The sequence below is a fragment of the Strongylocentrotus purpuratus genome, unplaced genomic scaffold (assembly GCF_000002235.5).
Source record: "Strongylocentrotus purpuratus isolate Spur 01 unplaced genomic scaffold, Spur_5.0 spur5_scaffold_6, whole genome shotgun sequence".
Classification (NCBI taxonomy): Eukaryota; Metazoa; Echinodermata; class Echinoidea; order Camarodonta; family Strongylocentrotidae; genus Strongylocentrotus; species Strongylocentrotus purpuratus.
In genome coordinates, this window is record NW_022145612.1 from 24237565 (window position 1) to 24247039 (window position 9475).

The 9475-nt window shown below is 35.1% G+C and overlaps 1 long non-coding RNA gene across 1 annotated transcript; it reads left to right on the forward strand.

The window, feature by feature from the left end:
* Nucleotides 1-66: 66 nt before the first annotated feature.
* On the forward strand, nt 67-2227 carry LOC115919252. Its single transcript, XR_004061764.1, has 2 exons — nt 67-204; nt 2093-2227. It is a non-coding gene; the product is annotated as an uncharacterized LOC115919252 (long non-coding RNA).
* Nucleotides 2228-9475: the final 7248 nt, after the last annotated feature.

Sequence of the window (9475 nt, forward strand, 5' to 3'; positions counted from 1 at the left end):
ACAAATGACCAAAGTATATTCTTAACAGCCAAGTATTGGTCACTTGTGTCTTTGTTTATTTATCCACAGGTAAGCAAGAGCCATCCTCATCAACTAGTAGACAACCAGAAGAAGGAGAAACAGCAGGAGAAACACCTTCCACATCAAATGCTGACGCTACCACACAGGGCAATAGAGGATTCTTCAGATCCTTCCTAGGATTCTGTAAATAATGTTTACTTCACTCAAATAGAGTTTACTAATATTTATATGTTATCAGTACTTTGTATATCATGTACTTAATAACTTATTAATTTCATTTATATTATGTGCCATTTATTTTATATATACATGCATCTTGAATGAGTTTAAATAGGCCAGTATTTTGTTCAGACATTTTATTTCCTTTATTACGTTATCATATTCTGCCTTGTTTTATTGGGATGATCATGTACACAGTGATGAGACCAGTGCTTCATTCACCTGCAACAAAGTTGAACATGACTTCTGAACAGTGCTGATGTTAAAGTGTACCAATTACCCCCCCCCCCCCCAAACAAATATTTTTGTCTGTATTCAATTATTTTTATGAGGTAATACTATATTCAAAATATGAGCTTCAAACATTACCTCTGAAGAAATTTTTTTTTTTGCAAGTACGAATACATTCTGAATTAACATAAAATCGACTTGTGAGTAGCTACTTGATGCATCCGCATGCACTCACATAAAATAGGGCCTGCACAGAACCCAAGTCCAACTTGGGTTCGTTGTGCGCATTTTCATGTTTATTCCTTATTTTCTTTATACTCATTATCTATTAACCCATAGAATGCCGGGTGTAGTTGATTCTATACATTCTAGCTATACATACATTCTGTTTTTAAGTGATTGGTACACTTTAAGATAAAATGGACCAAATGTAATGAATACACTCATATAATATTTGTTTTCATGACACGTTTAGAGCTATATGACAATATTCACAATAGTTTAAGACTTTAGGCCAGGTTTAAACCCTGACTAAGTGGGTATTGTAGTCCGTAGAGTTATAGAGCTCTGAGTGTCGATGTCTTCATCTTGAAAATTATCATGATTCTATCATCAAATGAACAAATATCATACCCTCATGCAATCAATTATCATTTTTAATTCATTGCTATATTAATGTACCAAATGCATGAAAACAAAGGGCAAAGATTTCTACACATCATGTCTCCATATTTGTCGCATGACCACATTACATTTGATGCCATGAATTTTAAAAAAGAAAATATTCTTTAAATTCCTTAAATTGGCAAAATGGTGAGAATTTCAGAATCATTGTTTTGCTATCATAATTGGCAATTTTTCAAATAGTTGACAAAATTATTTCCCATGTACCTCATTTACAGAAATATTGCAATATTCTTGTTGCTAATTTGAAGAAGACGATGTGATCATTGTTTCAGCCCTTAAAAATTTCATGTCATGAATGTCATGAAACATTTTTTTATCGTTTTCTCTTGTGCTTTGAAATATATGTTGCCTGCTTCACTATTTACAGCAATGCATGCACGGTTATGTATCATGTTTAATTTATTTTAATCACACTGCTATTCAAGGTTTTACTAATCATATCATAACTCTAGAGATTTGTGGCATTTCATTTGTGAAAGTACAGTTGTAATGCAGTTATTTGAACATCGGACAATCATAGGTCCATCTTAATATAATTCTTAAATATTCATACAGGGTTTATTTGGGTCTGTGGAAATATACCCTCCTTTGAAAAAATGATGTATATTCCAAAATTCATTCCTCATTGTAAAACCAAGTGGAATATTCCCAGTACTACCCAGTTGGGCTCATAAAAACAAAGGTAGAGTTCACTAGAATATGTGACAATATATGACATTCTTAAAATATATTAGTGATCTCTGATTGAAAATAATGGCAGTACATTTATTTCTGAGTAGTCTACATATCAATGTCATTAATCAAAAATGTCTAATTAGTAATGAAGGATGACTGTTTGCTCTATGTACACAAAACAGCTTATATATTGCATGAAAAGGCTAATTTATTTGATTGTGACTCATAGCTTTGTACTTTTAATATTTTGATTCAATAGTGGGAAGATGATTGGCGTTAGGCATTGGTAGGTAATGTCTTCTGGACCACATTCCCATGGAAAGCACGAGAAGATTCTACTGTTCACCACTGCACTGACATCTATGTACACCAAGATAGAGACTCTCTCACATGACAAAGTGTTCATTTTTCATGATTTATACTGCTTGTCCATGTGTTCGATCATTGGTAGTTTATCGCTTATTGTGATTGTCATAAGCTAGTTGGCACTAATTTATTAGAACTACTCTAAAAGAAAGCAGAAAAATCAGAGAAGCAAAATGATGAAAGTTTCAATTAAATCTGACCAAATATACAGAAGTTATGAATTTGTGACAGTTTTAATCACTATATGTATGGGCACTTCAAATTGGCTGAAGCGGTACCATCAATGTGATGTAATGCTGGACTACTTTCCCATCTGTTCCACTATATAAAATGACTATAATTCAATTTTTTCAAAATTCATGGCTCAAGAGGGTCTATTCTTTTTAGAGGACATATACTAATGTGCTGAGTAGTGCCCCAAGGGAGAAGGAACTTTCGATCACATTCTGTTTCTGTTATTTTTCTGCTTTCATACAAATCAACTTATTACAAGGGTTGGATTGCCCTTAGAAGATATGATTCTCTTTTGCATGGCTGGCATTTAAACGTTTCTTCCATTGTATGGCGATGTATAAGCCTTTAATTTCTGTTTGTATTGCCTTACTTTTGGCCTTGCCTAAACGAGAGCTTCAGATCAATGTTATCATTTGTGCTTTCTTGACTTGAATGCTTCAAAAGAAGCTGATTTGTTACAACTTATTATAAGTTACAAAATATTCAAAGTGATGTTATGCCTTACAATTATTTCTTTGGCTATACCGTAGCTCCCCCAGTTTAATTAGGGTCAAGCTCGCTATCCATAAGGGCTCCTATTCATAAGGACCATTATTCATAAGGACCGCTATCCATAACACATGAAAAAATGAATAGCGATCCTTTATGAATAGCGAGGAGACCCTTTATACATTGTCTATCTACTTATTAGGTAAAATGGATGATTAATATCCCATTAATGGAGATGACAAATGTCTCATGCTTTGCAGTCGGGGCATGTATGCCTTTTTCTTTTCTTTGTTTACATTTTGTATCTATGTTCTTGCTGTTATAAAAAGTCATTGTGCAACATGCCTACGATGAATAAAATCCCAAAGGAAAATTAGATTTTACATTGATAGAAAGGCTGTATAATTGTGGCCTACATTATTATACCAAAACAGTCTAGATAAAGAAGGTGAGACACAATATATTCACAGGAATTCATAATAAATACTTAACTAGTATTTTTTCAGTCCTTGTAATGTTTGCTTAATACATGTAATTGTACATACATGTTGATTCAGAATTTTCAGAGAGGATCTATGTAATTTAATGAAGATTATGACAAATATTCAATTTTTATACTACGCAGATTTAATGTGTAGTTTATTTATCGGGACAGTCTAGTGGTCAAGCCAGCTTAGGGTCAGCTTGTAATGTAATGATGGAAAGGTACTGGCACATCTTTCACCCATGCTCAATACATTTTCCTTCAAGGTTTTTTAAATTTTGTATACAGTAATTGATACGGCTAGGAACATATCATTCAGTGGTGGATTGAGAACTGGGGGGGGGGGCTTCAAGGGCCAAAATAAAAACAGGGAAAGGAGCAGGGAATAAAAAAATCATTAGCTGACTGATTTTTTTTCTTCTGCTCCTTTTCTTTTTCTTGTAACCCCCCTCCTGCCAGAAAATCCTGAATCCACCACTATCATGTCCATATTAAAATAGTCTGTGTAACATTTTGGCAAACATTCTGAATGAAAAGATATTTACCATGATTATTGTATAACTATGTAAATGAATTATAATTAAGAATGGTCCTGCAAAGGTTATGTGTTTCCATAGGCTTTCTGATTGTTCAAATTGAAACAGATAATCTTGGAAAAGTTCATTTCTATACCATGTGGTCATTCACAAATTCAGTTGAACTCTGAGAAAATTTGATGTACAATTTGATATTCATGTTATACAAATATTGCATGCCCCGTTATCCAGTTTTAAAAATATATGAACCGACAAAATCAGAATGACCAGAGTGATGTTATAGTTTATCAAGGCCATAGGTAGAGGTTGGAATATAATATAATGGTGAACATATATTATACTGACCAATGAAATGCATGCAATATTTGCTATATAAAATTGAGGGTATTTGTGATCTCATACCAAACTCCTTTGAAGGCAGACCCTCTCAAATGCATGCAGGCCTTGCCTCCAGGTCAGATGGTAAGACGATGCATACAATGGGGTACGCGCAGGGAAGATAAGTGCGCAGTCTAATTCACTTTTGTACGCGTTATAAGTATTTATATTGCATAGTCGTGCACATATAACAAAATTTTGAGTGTCACATGACACATTTTCAGCTAATAGGCTACTCGCTAACAAATATCATATTTTATATAACGATGTTTACAATGATAATGATAATAGTGCTATATCATGCCCTTTAGGAGTGTCAATAAAAGGGACAAAAGTAGTGGGTCATTTTGAAATAGAAATGAATATAAAATATTATTTATTACTATTTATGTATATTTTGTGCAATATAACAGAGAAGAAATATGTAAAAACCATATATATGATGAAACACATGTTGCTGCCATCTGTAGAAAGATCTTTATAGTTCATGCTCATAATGTATTATAACTGATACCAGAAAATAAAGTTGTTACTGTGAAAGTATTGGATGCACAAAGACCAAGAATTTGATAAGAACATTAATTCTCTCTCTCTCTCTCTCTCTCTCTCTCTCTCTCTCTCTCTCTACCATTCCCTCACTACCTTTCCCTTACTATCTCACTCCCTCTGCCCATTTCCCCCTCTTTCTATCTCTCTCTCTCTCTCTCTCTCTCTTTGTCCCTCCTTGCCATCTACTTGCTGAACTTTGCCACACCTTGATTCTCTACCTCTATTTAGCAGGCGTACCTCTTTTTTTTACGACTCCCTAATTTTAACAATCTTCCTCTTTTCTATCTTCTCCCTCGACGTTCATGTCTTTTTTTTCTTTCTCTCTTTAAAAAAAGAGCAATGTATGTTGTCTCTAAATAATTGAGTATCTCTCTTCAGCATCATTGATATCATAAGATGATGTTGCTTTGGCATATCAGAGGAAAACATTGTATATCGGTACAATATTTGACGTACAAAGTTATTCCGAGAGTGTGATTGTTATGAAAATACAATGATTAGAATGATATAAAAATGTTGATGCATATTTCACATTAATTGCAGTCTAATTACATAATTATTATCAGATTTTATTTCAACTTTATTTTATTTGGTGAGAGCTGCAAGGGTATTATCTCTATGTAAAATGATATGAGTTAATGCCTTTCTGTCTCTTAACATACAATTATCCTTTTGAGGTATGTTGTTCCTTTCATTGTTTTAACATGTACAGAGATCTGCAAATCAAATGTAATGAAAAATGTATTGAATAAACTATACAATGATTTATGAGACCAAATGCTTGAAAAGGTGCTGAAATGCTGGATATACAGGTTATAGTATAGTAGGGGTAGAAGTGGTAGTAATGCTGGTTATCATCGCCCTTCAGAGCCTGAAAGAAATTAGTTAATGAATGATGAAGAGAAAGAGAGAAAGCATCCATAAGGAACCGAGGAGAGAAAAAAAAACAGAGAGCGAGAGAGAGAGAGAGAGGGGGGGGGGGGGGGGGGTTAAAGGGAAAGTCCACCCCCAAAATAAGTTTGTTTCGATAGAGGCAGAATAATAAGAAAATCAGGTGAGTGAAAGTTTGAGCAAATTCTGAATGAAAATAAGAAAGTTATGAATTATTGAAGTTGTGATCAATCAAATACAAATTGGCAACTCTGTGACTTATTATACGAGCTCTCCTTCATTTGCTTCGTGCATAATATTCCATAAAATCATGTTTTCTTCGTTATTGATGACGGAATATATATTTGTTCCTTGCAGGGGGAGTATAGAAACATATTTGCAATTATTATATTTAGGGTGCATGTATGGTTGAAATTTTTCTTGAGGGAAAATGAAAATTTTAGATTTTTTTAGTACTGAGCAAATGGAAGTTGAGCTCGCATGATACGTCATAGAGTTGCCAATTTGTGTTTGATTGATCACAACTTCAAAAATCCTTTTAATCGGAATTTGCTCAAACTTTCACTGACTTGTTTCTCTCATTTTTCTACTCCTATTAAAACTAACTTAATTTCAGGGTGGACTTTCCCTTTAAGGGAAGAGAGATTTGGAGACTGCAGTACATTATGAATTGTGTGAAAGCAGAACATTACAAAATAATTGCGGAGTGAATTGTCGGGTGAAAATTTGAAAGGAGTAGTATATGAATGTTTAGGCAGAGATCACCATCTCTTATGATATCATAAGATTTATCAATCCACTGTGACGCATTTGGTGCCAACTTTAAAAAAAAAGTATTTTCCTCCCCTCTCTTATTTCCTCGCGGCTGTATATTCATGCATTATTAATGGTATGTCCTTGAAAAAAAATCAAAGGTGTCTTATTCGAGAAAATGATGAATACTACTCTAATTTCATTTTTTTATTTCTGAGCAAACGGGAGGAGAATTGGCCGACATCACATCACAGTGACCTTATTGGACAACACATCACAAACCCAATTCATTACCACAAATTATTTCACCGGGGCCTATAGCTTTACAAGCTTGCTTTCATGTAGGTCCCATCATATTTCTCTCAGTTAAATCAGTACTCTATTTTGACCACTTATATTTATGTTTTTTATGTATGTACCATTGATTGTAATTTCACCACAAACAACAAAAATTGTGCTTTATCTGGAAATATTATATACAGCATGAGAAATTTGGAAATAAATGAAAAATGAACGACCTTATCTGACAACACATCACATGACCTTATCCACCAACCTAGGCCTACGGGAACAGGAAAGCTTCTCTAACTTATCATGCAGACAAAAAACTAAGTAATTTAACGAATACCATAAGCGTTGGGGATACAAAATAAATATTTCCCTAGTTACAAAACATCAAAATTGTACTTGAGGAAAATACATTCACTGCAGCCGATGCTCAAAGCTGAAGACAATTTTTTTTCCTTTGGGCATGTTGGGACTGGGATGGGAAAACCCCTCATCATCAAACCACCCGCGCGCGTCACAATTAGTATTGTGATCAGACTGGTTTGTGTTTGATTAGATATTGTTCCATGCATCAGGAAATATACGTGTCATGTTTGTCTAGAGCATGTATCAATATTATTAAGCATTATAATGACGTAAAGGAAATGTGCACTAGGATTCATGACAAAATGTTTAACTTTGCTGGCTATATGGCCTATAGGATGAAATGGAGTGTCCTTATATTTTCATGAGAAACTGCTGTGGCTTATTTTTTTAAACAAGCAAAGTAAGAGAGAGATAGAAAGAGAGAGAGAGAGAGAGAGAGAGAGAGAGGGGGGGGAGGAAAGAGGGAGAGCTAATTATCGCTAGTACTAGTAGCATGTGGCTTTGGGAGCTAAAGCCCCCTCCTCACGCGCCAGCCTACCACCCCCCCCCCCCCCAAAAAAAAAAAGTCAGAGAGAAAAAGAAAGAAAAGTGAATGCTCCTTAGAGATCAACAATTAAAACAAAAATGGTGAGTCGTAAATTGTGCGTCATAACAGACGGTTCGTTGAAGAAAAGGATCTTAATACCCTACTTTTGAAGAAAAAAAAAAAAACCGCGCGGCACACTGAAGCCTAGATACGTCTTAGTCAATGATAGCGAAAATATTTGAAGCCCCCCCCCCCCTCCCCTTATATCATATGACTCTTTTTTTAAACAATACAGAAATATGTAACATCGAAAGAGTATTAGTTACTGACGACCCGGGAGACGGGGAAACAATATTGTATCGCATATAAACTAGGATGGAGTGAGATAGAACCGGTAGGCCTACTAATGTTTGAACAAAAGTCAGTTAAAAAAAGGGGGTCTATAATTATATACCAGATTGTACAGATATAAAATTGACATAAATATATGGTCAAACTCTTCATAATTAATAAGATATTGCACTGGTATAACAGTTTAGAATGACTAAAAATATGCTTTCCGTTGCCGTTTCATAATATGATAAGCAAAAGGTGAGTAAATTGTGTCAATTCTATGTATATAATTATATCATTTATTATCAATTATTATATCGGTACTTAAAATATTAAACATAATCTATAGTAATTTGGCACCACTGAGTTTGGAGCGAAAATAAACGGATTGTATTAATGTCAGCATGTCATGCTTGTCGCAGCAAACTTTAAACTAAACGTATTGAGGTTCCATACCCAATTTAATTGATCGACTATGGACAAAAGGTTGGAACAACTCTTTTACAGAAATCATGTAATGTCGGTACGTAATCTGCTCAACAAAATGTTGCGCAAACCCATATTTTATATAGGCCCTATTGATGACGAAGACTCTCTCAACGGATTTGAGGATTCCACTATATCACATGTATCATGTCACGTGAGTATAACCTCTATAACATACCAATGAGTGAGTTGCACATCAAGGCAAAATTTGTCTAAAAAATAGTGGAAGAACAGTTTAAAACGCAGAAAACTCAGGAGCTTCAGTGGAGTTCTGCCCCTGGAACCCATCCCTGGCCATGCCGTTGGACGTTGCGCTGCACTCCACACCATTATGTTTTAGCCCCCCCCCCCCCCCCATCACAAAATACTGTACACGCCCACATGCCTCGGGTACATTCCGTATGCAGCGATCTCGAGGTGCCCGAATATAATTATAATCCTCATACTTTTCTAGTGTAGTTTGATGCTGACATTAATTATAATTGTGTCCGTTCCCACAAGTGAGAAACAGGATCGATGGTTGATTAAGTTCGGGCGAGACCGAGGCGTCTATGCATAGGCGTCACCCCCGGACCCCCCCCCCCCCCACACACACACACCACGAGTAACGTGCTCGTACCTATATGCTGCCAACCACTCGTATCTTAGCCAGTAGCCCAGTACGTACAGTGATTCATGCTTTCCGAGTCTTTTATCTATGAGATCCAGATTGTACTTTTATTCAGGTCTTCCTAATTTTGCATGAATAGATTAACCATTTTTGCTATAGAAGGTATATAGGCAGATAGTTTTGCATATATGGCTTTGCATACACCGAAACAAATTAGTTTCTTTTGTTTGAGGATATGATCCGCTAAGAAAAACTGCTCTAGTTTTCTAATTCTCCAAAATGGTGGGTTTCAATCATATATCTATATGGTTTCAATATTCAATCCTGCAATATATATCCGGTTTACCGTGTTT